Source organism: Solanum verrucosum, unplaced genomic scaffold (genome assembly GCF_900185275.1).
Source record: "Solanum verrucosum unplaced genomic scaffold, falcon-dt-bn FXZP01000208.1, whole genome shotgun sequence".
Classification (NCBI taxonomy): Eukaryota; Viridiplantae; Streptophyta; class Magnoliopsida; order Solanales; family Solanaceae; genus Solanum; species Solanum verrucosum.
This window is the reverse complement of record NW_026020329.1, coordinates 543,336-555,497: the sequence shown is the minus strand read 5'-3', so window position 1 is coordinate 555,497 and position 12,162 is coordinate 543,336. Positions and strand designations below refer to the sequence as shown.

General features: G+C 34.6%; 2 pseudogenes; one reads left to right on the top strand and one right to left on the bottom strand.

Moving 5' to 3' along the window:
• Positions 1-1,004: 1,004 nt before the first annotated feature.
• Positions 1,005-12,031, top strand: LOC125836031 (uncharacterized; annotated as a pseudogene).
• Positions 7,249-10,470, bottom strand: LOC125836023 (pectin acetylesterase 8-like; annotated as a pseudogene).
• Positions 12,032-12,162: the final 131 nt, after the last annotated feature.

The window sequence follows — 12,162 nt, the reverse complement described above, 5'->3', positions numbered from 1 at the left end:
ATATAAAAAGGGCAATAATTTGCTATTTATTTTGCATGTGATTTTTATATTTTTTAGCAATCACAACAATAAAAATAGTAACAACTTCAAAATTAAAATGTGATTTAGCAATATAAAAATCACATGCAAAATAAATAGGAACAACTTCAAAATAAAAAAACAAAAATTAAAAGAAAAAAAAAAGAAAAGGAAAAACTAACTTAAAAACAAAAAAAAATAAAACATAAACTAAAAAACAAAAAAAAAAGGAAAGAGGCGCAGGGGCCTTGAGCCTTGTAAGGCTGTGCAGCCATGCGCCTTGTAAGGCACATAGAACTTCGCGCCTTGCTCCTTTTTCATGGCATTTGTTAGACCGTCTAAATGTTGCCCTTTTGGTTATCAACTAAATTTTGTTGTCTTTCTAGAATTTTGGGCTAATTTTTTACCCTTTTGGCTACGGACTCCTAGAAGTAATGCAGGAGACATTATTGAACGAGAAGCTCCTCCAGCTCCTGTCGGTCCTTTGGCCGAGAAAGTGACTAATGTGGAGTTTAGGGCTATTTTTCAAGTGTTGGATCAAGCAATGACGGCTCAAGTCAATAGGGAGGTTATGGCCCCCATGAACCTGAATGTGGGTACAACAACATCTAGAGTGAGGGATTTCACTAGGATGAATCCTTTGGAGTTTCATGGTTCTAAGGTTGAGGAAGATCATCAAGAGTTCATTGACGAGGTGTATAAGGTGTTGATGATTATGGGAGTTCCGCCGGTGGAAAAGGCAGAGTTGGCCGCTTATGAACTAAAGGGTGTTGCTCAAGTTTGGTTCAACCAATGGAAGGAAGAGAGGGCAGTTGATATGGGTCCTCTCGATTGGGAAAAGTTTAAGGTTGCTTTCCTTGGATAGGTTTTTTCTCCTTGAGATGAGGGAGGAAAAGGTGCTTGAATTCATCAACCTTCATCAAGGAAGTATGAGTGTAAATGAATATGCTTTGAAATTCACATAATTGTCTCGATATGCTCCTACTATGGTTGTCGATCCTAGGGCAAGAATGAGTAAGTTCGTTTCGGAGGTGTCTCAAATGGTGGTTAAAGAATGTCATATTGTCATGCTTATCAATGACATGGATATCTCTCACCTCATGGTTCATGCTCAAAAAATTGAAGAGGAGAAACTTAAGGAAAGGTCTATGGAGGCAAAGAGGGACAAAATTGGTGATGGTAACTTCTCACATTCGAGGTCCGATGGAAATGGTCATTCTAAGTTTCGGCAAAGGTTTTCCGGCCAAGGTTCCTCCAATGCTCCCTCTAAGTTCAACAAATATAGGGTGTCTAATCCTAATCCCCAAGGAGGAAATAGTTGTGGATCTTCATTGTCTATGTCTACTTGTGCTAGGTGTGGGAAGAAGCACGAGGGTAAGTACTTAGCCGGCACAGATGGTTGTTATGGTTGTGGTAAGAGTGGTCATAAGATGAGAAATTACCCAATGCATATGGCCAAGAGAAGAGAAAGTAAACAAGCTCCTCCTAGCTGTTCGGGTTCAAATGCTCCAAGACAAAAACCAATTTTATGCACTTCAGGCTCGTCATGAGCAAAAGGGTTCACACGATGTGGTTACCGATATGTTGACAAGTCTTCCAACTTGATGTTTATGCTTTACTAGACCCTTGTGCTACTTTGTCTTTTGTGACGCCATATGTGGCCATGAGATTCAATATTCTTCTGAATGTGTTGTTAGATTTTTTTTTTGTCTCTACTCCTATTGGTGATTCAATTGTGTCTAAAAGGGTCTATAGAAAGTGTCTCGTATCCTTGTCTTATATAATCACTCATGTTGATCTTGTAGAGCTTGATATGCTAGATTTTAATGTTATCCTTGGCATGGATTGGCTGCATTCATGCTATGCTTCTGTTGATTACAGAACCCATGTAGTCAAGTTTCAGTTTCCAAATGAACCCATTTAGAGTGGAAAGGGGGAAATTCTATGCTTAAGGGTTAGTTTGTCTCTTGTCTTAAAGGTAGAAAGATGGTTTCTAAGAGTTGCATATACCATCAAGTTAGGGTGAGGGATGTGGATTGTGAAACCCTTACTCTTGAGTCGGTCCCCGTTGTAAATGAGTTTCCAAAAGTGTTTCCAGAGGATTTACCCAGTATTCCTTCCGAAAGAGAAATAGACTTCGGTATGGACCTTCTCCCAGATATGCAGCCTATATATATTCCTCTTTACCGAATGGCTCCGGCAGAACTTAAGAAATTGAAAGAGCAGTTGAAAGATTTGTTGGATAAGGGTTTCATCTGACCGAGTATCTCTCCATGGGGTGCTTCGGTTTTATTTGTTAGGAAGAAAGATGCTTCTCTCCGTATGTGTATTGACTACCGAAAATTAAACAAGGTTACCATAAAAAATAAGTATTCTCTCCCAAGGATAGATGGTTTGTTTGACCAACTACAATGGGTAAGTTACTTTTCTAGGATTGACCTTCGGTCGGGTTACCACCAACTGAGGGTTAAGGAAGATGACATTTCAAAGACGATTTTTCAAACTCGGTATAGTCATTATGAGTTTTTGGTAATGTCGTTTGGTTTGACTAATGCTCCGGCGGCATTCATGGATTTGATGAATAGGGTGTTTAGACAATACATTGGTATGTTATTAGTTGTGTTCATTGATGACATATTGATCTGTTCGAGGAATGAAGACGAGCATACTAATCATTTGAGGATTGTGTTGCAAGTCCTAAAGGACCAACAACTCTTTGAAAAGTTTAGTAAATGTAAGTTTTGGTTAAGATCTGTGGCTTTTCTTGGTCATATTGTTTCCGAAAAGGGTATTGAGGTAGATCCTAAGAAGACGGATGCGGTCAAGAGTTGGCCTAGACCTCTATCCCTTTCGGATATCAGAAGCTTCTTGGGTTTAGCCGGTTACTACAGAAGGTTTTTTGAGGGGTTTTCTTGTTTTGCCTCTCCATTGACAGCATTGACCCAAAATAAATCCAAATTCTTATGGTCGGAAGCATGTGAAAAGAGTTTTCAGAGTTTTCAGGTTTCTTATTCGGCGGAGGACTATGTCAAGTTGTATTTGAGGGAAATTCTACTTTGCTGATTGTTTGAGCAAATAGGTGCTTACGTACGTAACACATTTTGAGCCAAAATCAAGAATTGAAATGGCCATAAGTTTAATTCAGGTAGCTAAATGGAACATTGGGACAAGTCCAAGAGTCTGTTAATGTATTTGACCTATTTTTAAAACAAGTATCAAACAAAACTTTATAAGTTACTTTTTAAAAATATGTTGGGTTGAATGACATGTTAGAATTATAACAAAATAGATTCCTCGTCAAGTAAGTTTGGGGGGTGTGGACACACTTGCGCGAATTCGGGTAACGGCTACAAGGGAGAAATCGAAAGGAAACTATACCCGACCAGGGATGGACGTAAACTCGTAAGCTACCGAAGGTAGGGATAATCGTCCAAGTCTTATTGTGCATAATAACTACCAAGCAAGATATATTTGTTTGGACATTAAAATATTTTTTTAAAAAACTTAATTATCTAGCTTATTCTCTTTATTTGAACTTATATGTAAAATTATTTACAATTAAAACAAGTTATTTTGAAAATATCTTAATGTCCTTTCGAAATTAAAAACAAAGTAAAGCAAGGTGCTAATACTATGTCATCTTACCAACAAGGGTTGTGGTGGAGTGGTAAATACTCATTTATCCTCAATCAAAGGTCTCAGGTCCCAATGTGAAACTTTCTGGTACGAATTCGGATAATTTGCACAAGGATGACATACTCGATCATGTATCGAGAAAGCTGGTGATAAGGGAACAAGAAAAAGCACAACTAATGTGGTTTAAAAGACATATGGATAGAATTGACAGAAATAATGATAGAATGAATCAAAGTAAATAATGTAATAATAAATCGGATGTAATTAAACAAGAAAAACAAAGACAACTACAAATCTTAGCTCTAGCATTTTGTGCACTTCAGTTAAGGAGGCATGAGGAAATACATCCTCCATCTTCTTTTAGGCCTTAGTGTTGGAAATCTTATGGAAAATACTTTATCAAGAACATTTTAGGAAATTTACATAGCTTGAGGCGTGTCAAAAGGCATAGTCCTTATGGATATTTCAGCCGTATAGGTGTATCCCCTAAGATTCAACAAACTCTTATAATATAAAACTAGGATCCCAAAAACAGATAAAGATTTACTTAATAAGAAAACTCAACACTCAAGAAATGGAGAAGATGAGATTTTCTCGTATGATTCTTCTAGTACCAAACACAAGCAAAACTGCAAAAGACCATATATAAGGTGTGAATTGGATGGGAGAATGTACCTTCAATGTAAGGAATCAATGGAAATAAAGTGGCAGTTACAATTTCATTCAGAATTGTACTAAAGAAATGACTTATAATTGATATATTTTACAATAGCCAGGAGTTAGGAAAAAGGTCAAACAAGACCATTAAGGACATTTAATAGTCATTAGAAATATGTTAGAATAATTAACATATTAAATATTCATCAACAAGGTATAATGAAATGAACCTAAGACACAAGTATGAATACTTTCTTTTGAGATCTAAAATCATTTTTCCAACACTTAGGAGTGGTCGTAGGTTTCAGATAGCTGGCGACCACAACGGATAAAAGATCCACTTCCTCGGGGATCGATAGCACAATAGACCACCACAGGTCTGATAGTGATGAATCTTATGATAGAGATGGTTAGTGGTGGTGGTTGGTGAATAAACAAAATTGAACTGTTTTTTGAAAAGGCAAGTTACTGTAGAACTGAAATCTTTCTTTATCTCTACTTATTATCTGCTTTCCCCTATTCTCTTTTCTTGTTTTTCCCTTTTGACTTATTGGCAATTTTTAGCTTTTTCAATAATTTCACTTCTGCTATGCTATTTCAATGATTGTGATCAAGCTGGAGATCAGTTGGATGAAGCAAACCAATACTTTGTTCTGTACAGATTTAGCAGAGGCAGAAAAATATACAAAGAGAAATAACAAACTGTTTTATATTTATTGCCAAGGAAGAGGAAAGTTGTGTGTCAAAAGCGCCTCCTCGTCTTCGTGATGGTGATCTGGTGCATTTCAGCCACAGACATCCTCTGCTAAGATTCCACCTTAAAGGAAGAGAAGTTATAAAATGCAACATGTGTACTATTATAATTTTTGGGGTAGCTTATGGTTGTGATTGTTGTCATTACTTTCTTCATGAGGTATGCTCTAACATTCCTAAAAGAATTCGACATGATTTTCATCCTATGCACTCACTCACCCTTCTTCCCATTCCTTCAATCGCTCTTTGGCATTCGAATAGTGGAAACTGAATTCTGTTGTGTGGCATCTGGTTATGACAACTCTTGTCCTCACAACACATTGTTTTCATTTTACTATCATTGTGATTTGTGTAAATTTGATCTTCATCTTGAATGTGCTTCTGTGACGACAAAATTGATCCATAAGGTAAAATACCCTCTTGATCTCTTCACTTCCTCTCCGCTAAAATGTGAAGGGGCAGCCCTGTTATGTTGTATTTGTAACCAAGTTATGAATAGGCAATCCGCTTGGCTTTTCTATAATCACGAGTTTGATTACATCTGTCATTTGGAGTGTGCTGCTGAAGAAGAGCTTGGAGTTATATATAGGGGATCAAAGTTTCCTATCTGAAGTACAGAAATCCTTGCTCCTCCAAAAAACTTATCCTGGCCAACAACAGAAACAAGGACAGCTAGGAGAAGTTACACACTTCAGCCACCGCCATCCATTGAAGGCAATCAAACAAACCAATGAGGCATCGATCATGAGTTGTTGCATATGTTCAAGCCAGGCTTTGTCTTGTTACATTTGCCAGCTATGCAATTACTTCATCGACGAGACTTGTTTCCCTCTTCCGTGAAGGATACAACACCATTTTTACCCAAATCACCCCCTCATACTCACTAGCTATAATGATCAACCAAAGCCCAAATGCGGAACTTATGGTCATGAAGAAGGTGCAACATACCGTTGCTCTACTTGTAAATTCAGTCTCCATCGTTCCTGTGCTGGTGCTCCCATGACATTTACCCTTGTCAAAAACAAGAAAGTTTCTTATAAACTTCTCTATTCGTATCCATATGATGGTGAGATGGCAGTTATCAAATGCAGTGGCTGTTCTGGCGAGTTAAACTCAAAGGAAAGCTTCATGTAACAATTTCGACCTTGATGAAGTGCTTCATGTCCAATGTGCACTTAATAGAGAAACTGACTCTTATGATACTAAGTTTTTTTTTAGCTTCTGAAAGACTGAAAAGTATTAAAATAAAGGAAGACCACTCCTAGTAGTAGTAGTAGTAGTAGTCACAAAGTTCTAGCTAGCTTGTATATATTGTAAGAACATCTGTTGATTTTATTATCTATGGTCTGTTTGTGACATTCTAGTTTAATTCAGGACTACATTTATCGAACGGGTCAAAAAGCTAGGCATCCCTTCGGGGACATCCAATAAAATTTGAACAATACAGAGAAAATTAATACAATTGGTAAAGCTCCAACTTGGATGCCCTGGTCCATCTTTTATAAGGATGAACTCTCAGGGTCTAATGACCGAGAATCATTGCTTCTTAATTTACACTAAATGACATTTGATTGCAAAGGAGTAACGTCTGGTGATATCGATCTATAACAGTTGGTGCTATTCGTTGGCTCTTCCTCCGAGTGCTGCATTTTGGTCTGGTTTCATTCCTAAACAACTCAACATCCAATGGACTAAAGCATATAGTTTACTCCTCCACGTGTGTTCAGCTTAGTCGTCCACGTGTCTTGCAAATAACACCAGGCCTAGAGCTGGTATATTGGGGGTTCCTTTTTGTTGCAACCATTTTACCAAATTCGGGCCAAGAAAAATGCAGACAGATACAAGCTCACACAGATTGTGCTCCAACTTCATATTTGAGGCTAGAGACAGATACTTTAAATATTTTCCTACTTAGACATACTATAATGTTCATAATTACTACTTAGGTTAAATCCCAGTCCCAATCAATCTTTTTATTATACAATATAATAAGTAATGATGACTAACTTCATATATTATATATATTAGAAACTTGCTGCAAAATACATGTAACAAGTACTTGAATAATTAACATATTCTTTATTTCACAACCCCTTTATATATATATATATATATATATTACATGCCATTTTGCAGTTTCCATGTGTTTAACTAACCTCAGCAGCATAATCCAAGGAGTTTATTTTATGGGATTTGCAAGTCATGCTTGTCTATGAGATAATAATACTGCCTGTCAATGTACCAATCTCCAAATGTCTTTATCATTGTCTGCATAAAAACCTTCATTAATAAGTGTTGCGTGGCACCGTCAGACTAGGCACAAAATACTTTTGAAAGTTGTCGCGTAAAACAAATTAAACTGTTTACATTTATGTAGTTATAAATTATTTCATCAAGCATAAAAAAGAAAATTTTAAAGTTGAGTTATTTTTAAAAAATGTGACATCCTTTTCGAGACGACAAACTAAATAATGTTATACATCATTATTCACCACACTGACATTCATTGGTTCCAGTAATTCTGAAGTCTAGTAGGATGAAATTGAGAGTCAATAAAAGCTCCTCTTGATTTTGTGTCACTTGCATTGGGTAACTTAACAACTCCAATCTAAGTTCTGAAATAAAATAACTCAAATAATTAGATAACTGCAACATGGAAAAAAAAGTTCAATTTGTAATGTAACCTCTAAGGTTTTTCTTTTGATTAACAGAGAAATTATTCTGTTTAATAGCATTGTAATAATCACCTAATGAAGTTCCAACCTGCAATACAATTTAATTTATTGGTCAAAATTCATATAGTTTGACCCTGGAGAAATGAAACATGACAAGTATGTAGGGACGCAAGGAGTATATACTTCATAATTACCTGAACTATATCGAATGGTGACATGATTGTATAAAGTGGCGTTTTGATATATTGTTGCATGTTTTGTGGGAAGAAACACTGCAAGAATGTATTACGACGATTTTCAGTAATAATATCAACATTAATCCACAAGAAGGAAAATTAATCTAGTAACAATTTGTACCAGTTCTGGATTCATTCTTGAAGTGCAGGATTTTGGTAGTGCTTTGGCAGACCCTGGAACTCAATTAAGCAACAAGTACCAAATAATAACTCGAGTCATTTATTAACTCATCAATTCATTTTTGACTCGCTCATTTGACAACTCTAGTCAAGTGAATTGTCTGTTTAAGTAAGATAAAATGAAACAAGAAGAAATACGAAAGGAGATTATGTACATGTAATGTAACAAACGCGTTATAGATTGATTTGAAGCTTTTTCCCTTCTGAAGATTCTTGTTGTTGAAATAAAAGAACAAATAGTATAAAGTAATTCTTACACATATGAATCATTCTTCAAAAATTGATCATATAACACGATAAAAATGTCTTAAACATCGACGAAATAGCCACTATTGGTCAAGCATTTTATTCGAGGAGTATTAGGCAATAGTTTGCTAAAGCGATCACAATATAACATTGCTGGATATGCGTCAGTAGAACTTCCAATAAAAAGGGCCTAGTAGTACAATAAATTAAATTTCTGTTAGTATGTCTAAATCCAATATTTTTTTTACTTATGTTGCTCGAACTCTCCAAAATGCATATTTTTAGAGTATTTGACACATGTTGGTCGATATTTTTGAAGAGTCTGAGCGACATAGTTATTTATATTTCGTGTAAAAAGTAAAGTAAGTTGACATACGTACATTTTTGGATTCCTTTAATCCTTTTGATAACAAATCCTCCATCACTGCAGAAAAAATCCTTGCACTTCTAAAGTATATAAATTGAAGCTTTTATATCCTCTAAATAATGAATAATAGTATGTTATTGTGGAATTCGTCATCAAGATAGACGTCCTTATGCGGTCAATGAACTCATACTAATACTAAGACTTGACGCAAACTTATTCAGAAATTAAAGTAGTCTACCGAAAACTCTTGATACTTGTCTAGTCAATCATACTGATTGAATCTGAATATGTTTGGTAAAGAGAATAATCTCATTATAATACTATGTTGCTTTATAATAACATACAGGATCAACTCTTTCAACATCTCCGGTGAATGCTCCTCCATCACAATATGCAACCATAATTTTGTTCCAGTTGAACAAATCTGCACGTTTTGCAATATTGAAAAGACTATTAGTTTTGCAAATTACATTTACATATCTCGTAGTAACCCGTACAAATGTAAATTAAAATACCATTAAATAGTGAGAATCGAACTTACACCTGTTAAGTGAAGGACTTGATTACACTCATATAAGTGATTAATAACCTGGATTGGCAGTTTCATTGTTGCTAAAGTGACCTCTAAATTTCAATGGACCCATATGTTTTGAAGAACCTGTAAATATATGGTACCTGGGCCTAATTCAACCCCAAAAGCTAGCTCATGAGGGTGTGAGTTAGGCCTAACACCTAATTTCACATGGTATCAGAGCAGGGCTATCTCACCTAATGTTGGGGACCCCAAAAATCAAAATTGCCCACGCAACAGATGCTAAGCACTGGACGTAAGGTGGGGTGTTAAGGAATGACAAAAGTCCCACATTGGTGGTTAGTGAGATGGGTGGACTCCTTATAAGGCTTGGACAATTCTCCTCCCTTTGAGCAAGCTTTTGCGGTGTGAGTTAGGCCTAAAACCTAATTTTACATGGCACCCAAATGAAGTCCGTAAACGATTTTGGCACTCTCTCACATCTCTACATACACCATCCTCCTCCCTAAAAATAACAAAGTATTACAAAAAAAAATGCACAAGTTCTAGGGTGTGACAAAAGTACTTATATCTAGTGTTGGTTTTGGTACGTAAGCAGAAAATATTATTACGAAAAAAATATTTGTATATAATTTAGATAAATTTCATTTCATTTTAACAACTTGAATTATGGAGTTAAAATAGATTGAGTTAATATATAGACGATCATTAATCCTCCCAAACTTACAGAGAGGTGAATCATCCAGCTTTGAGCACCTTCACCAAACCCTGTATCCATGTAGTATGCTGGTGGGGTTCCATCCAAGCAAACTGCGCATCTTAAATGAGGTTACAACACTAGAAAAGACTTTTGAAATGGTGCCGGCCGTGGAGCGATATTATTATCGTCTGTCTCTTATGTGATATTATTTCACTCAGTATGAAGTTTTAAAAAATAACAATTTGAAATTTATGGTCTAAAACAAGTCATTAACATAAGATTTTGCATGTACATCTAAGTGGGAATATAATTTACCTACCCCTTTAGACACAACGTTCTTAACGATTGTTTTCTCAATAAAGTATTCATAATTATGTGTCCTTTTGTTGATTAGGTGCACTTTCTGCTAATAAAACGGTAAGTGAACAAAGCAGTAACAAAACAAGTTTGAAGGATCTTGTTGTCACCATCGTCCCAGCTGAGAACATAAAACAAGTAGAAATAATAATATTCACAGTAAATAATTCAAATATATTACAAGAGACAAGTTATGACCATGAGAATTAGCAAAATTTTACCACTATTTTGAAAAATGTGACAAGATTTTTTCATGTATAATATTAGGGGTAAAAAATCGAATCGAAACCGAATCAAACCGCAAATTGAGTCAAATCGAAAAAAAAACCCGACTAGTGGTTTGGTTTGACTTGGTTTGGTATTGAAAAAAAATAATCCGACTATATTTGGGTTGGTTTGGTTTTAACTAAAAAAAAAAAATCGAGACCAAACCAGCCCGACATTATATAAGTAATTTTAAAATTTTATTTTATACATAAAAATATTTACTTTTATATAATTTTAAAATATTTCTTATACTATTTCATAGTTTTTATCTTTTAATATATTCGGAATGGTCCAATAAAGATTATAGTTCATAGATGTTGATAATTATAATAAAACTTAAATCAAAATCAAATTAATACTAATGCAAAAAGAAAATCAATTCAACACTAAGAATAACAATAATATTGAATATTTGTTCTTTAGTTTTTCATTGGTTTAGACAATTAAAATACATAATCTAATTTTAATTTTCCTTAAATACTTAATAATGTAACTTATACTTATTAAACTTATTTTAGCATGATTTAATATTTTTAAATTATGATCATTTTCATTATGACTTTGCAATATTTATTTTATCTGATGATTTCATTATTATTTTTTATTGAATATTTTAGTGTCATCAGTACTCATCTCATATTTTGTGTTATTTTCTTAAGAAACACCTTAGATAATTGTATTTTGGTTGGACTAAAGAAATATTTGAAGCACAAGTTAATTATATGTTTTTGTATGCAAACTTTACCAAAAAAATTCAAAAATCTGAAAAAATCCGAGGTTTATTAGTTTTGTTTGATTTATAAATTTAAAAATTCGACACAATTGTTTGGTTTGGTATTTGAAAAACCCGAACCAACCCGAGGTTGAAAACCCCGAAAAAATCCAAATTTTATTAGTTTGGTTTGATTTATAAATTTAAATTTTTTACACAAATGGTTTGGTTTGATATTTGAAAAACCCGAACCAACCCAGTCATGTACACCCCTAATGTATATGATGAGAAGCTCAATATATTCCTTTTTAAGTCTCAAAATGAACTCACCATTGCCAATAAGAATGTATACTATCGTCTATATATATATATATATATATATATATATATATATATATATATAGTCGTTGGTTGGCATTGATTAAAAAGTTAGGCAATCCATCACATGGTGTAGTAATGTAATTATAAACTTCTCTATTCGTATCCATATGATGATGAGGTGGCAGTTATCAAATGCAGTGCCTGTTCCGGCGAGTTAAACTCAAAGGAGAGCTTCATGTACTACAATTTCGACCTCGATGAAGTGCTTCATGTCCAATGTGCACTTAATAGAGAAACTGACTCATATGATACTAAGTTTTTTTTTAGCTTCTGAAAGACTGAAAAGTATTAAAATAGAGGAAGACCACTCCTAGTAGTAGTAGTCACAAAGTTCTAGCTAGCTTGTATGTATTGTAAGAACATCTGTTGATTTTGTTATCTATGATATATTTGAGACATTCTAGTTTAATTCCAGACTACATTTATCGAACGGGTCAAAATGCTA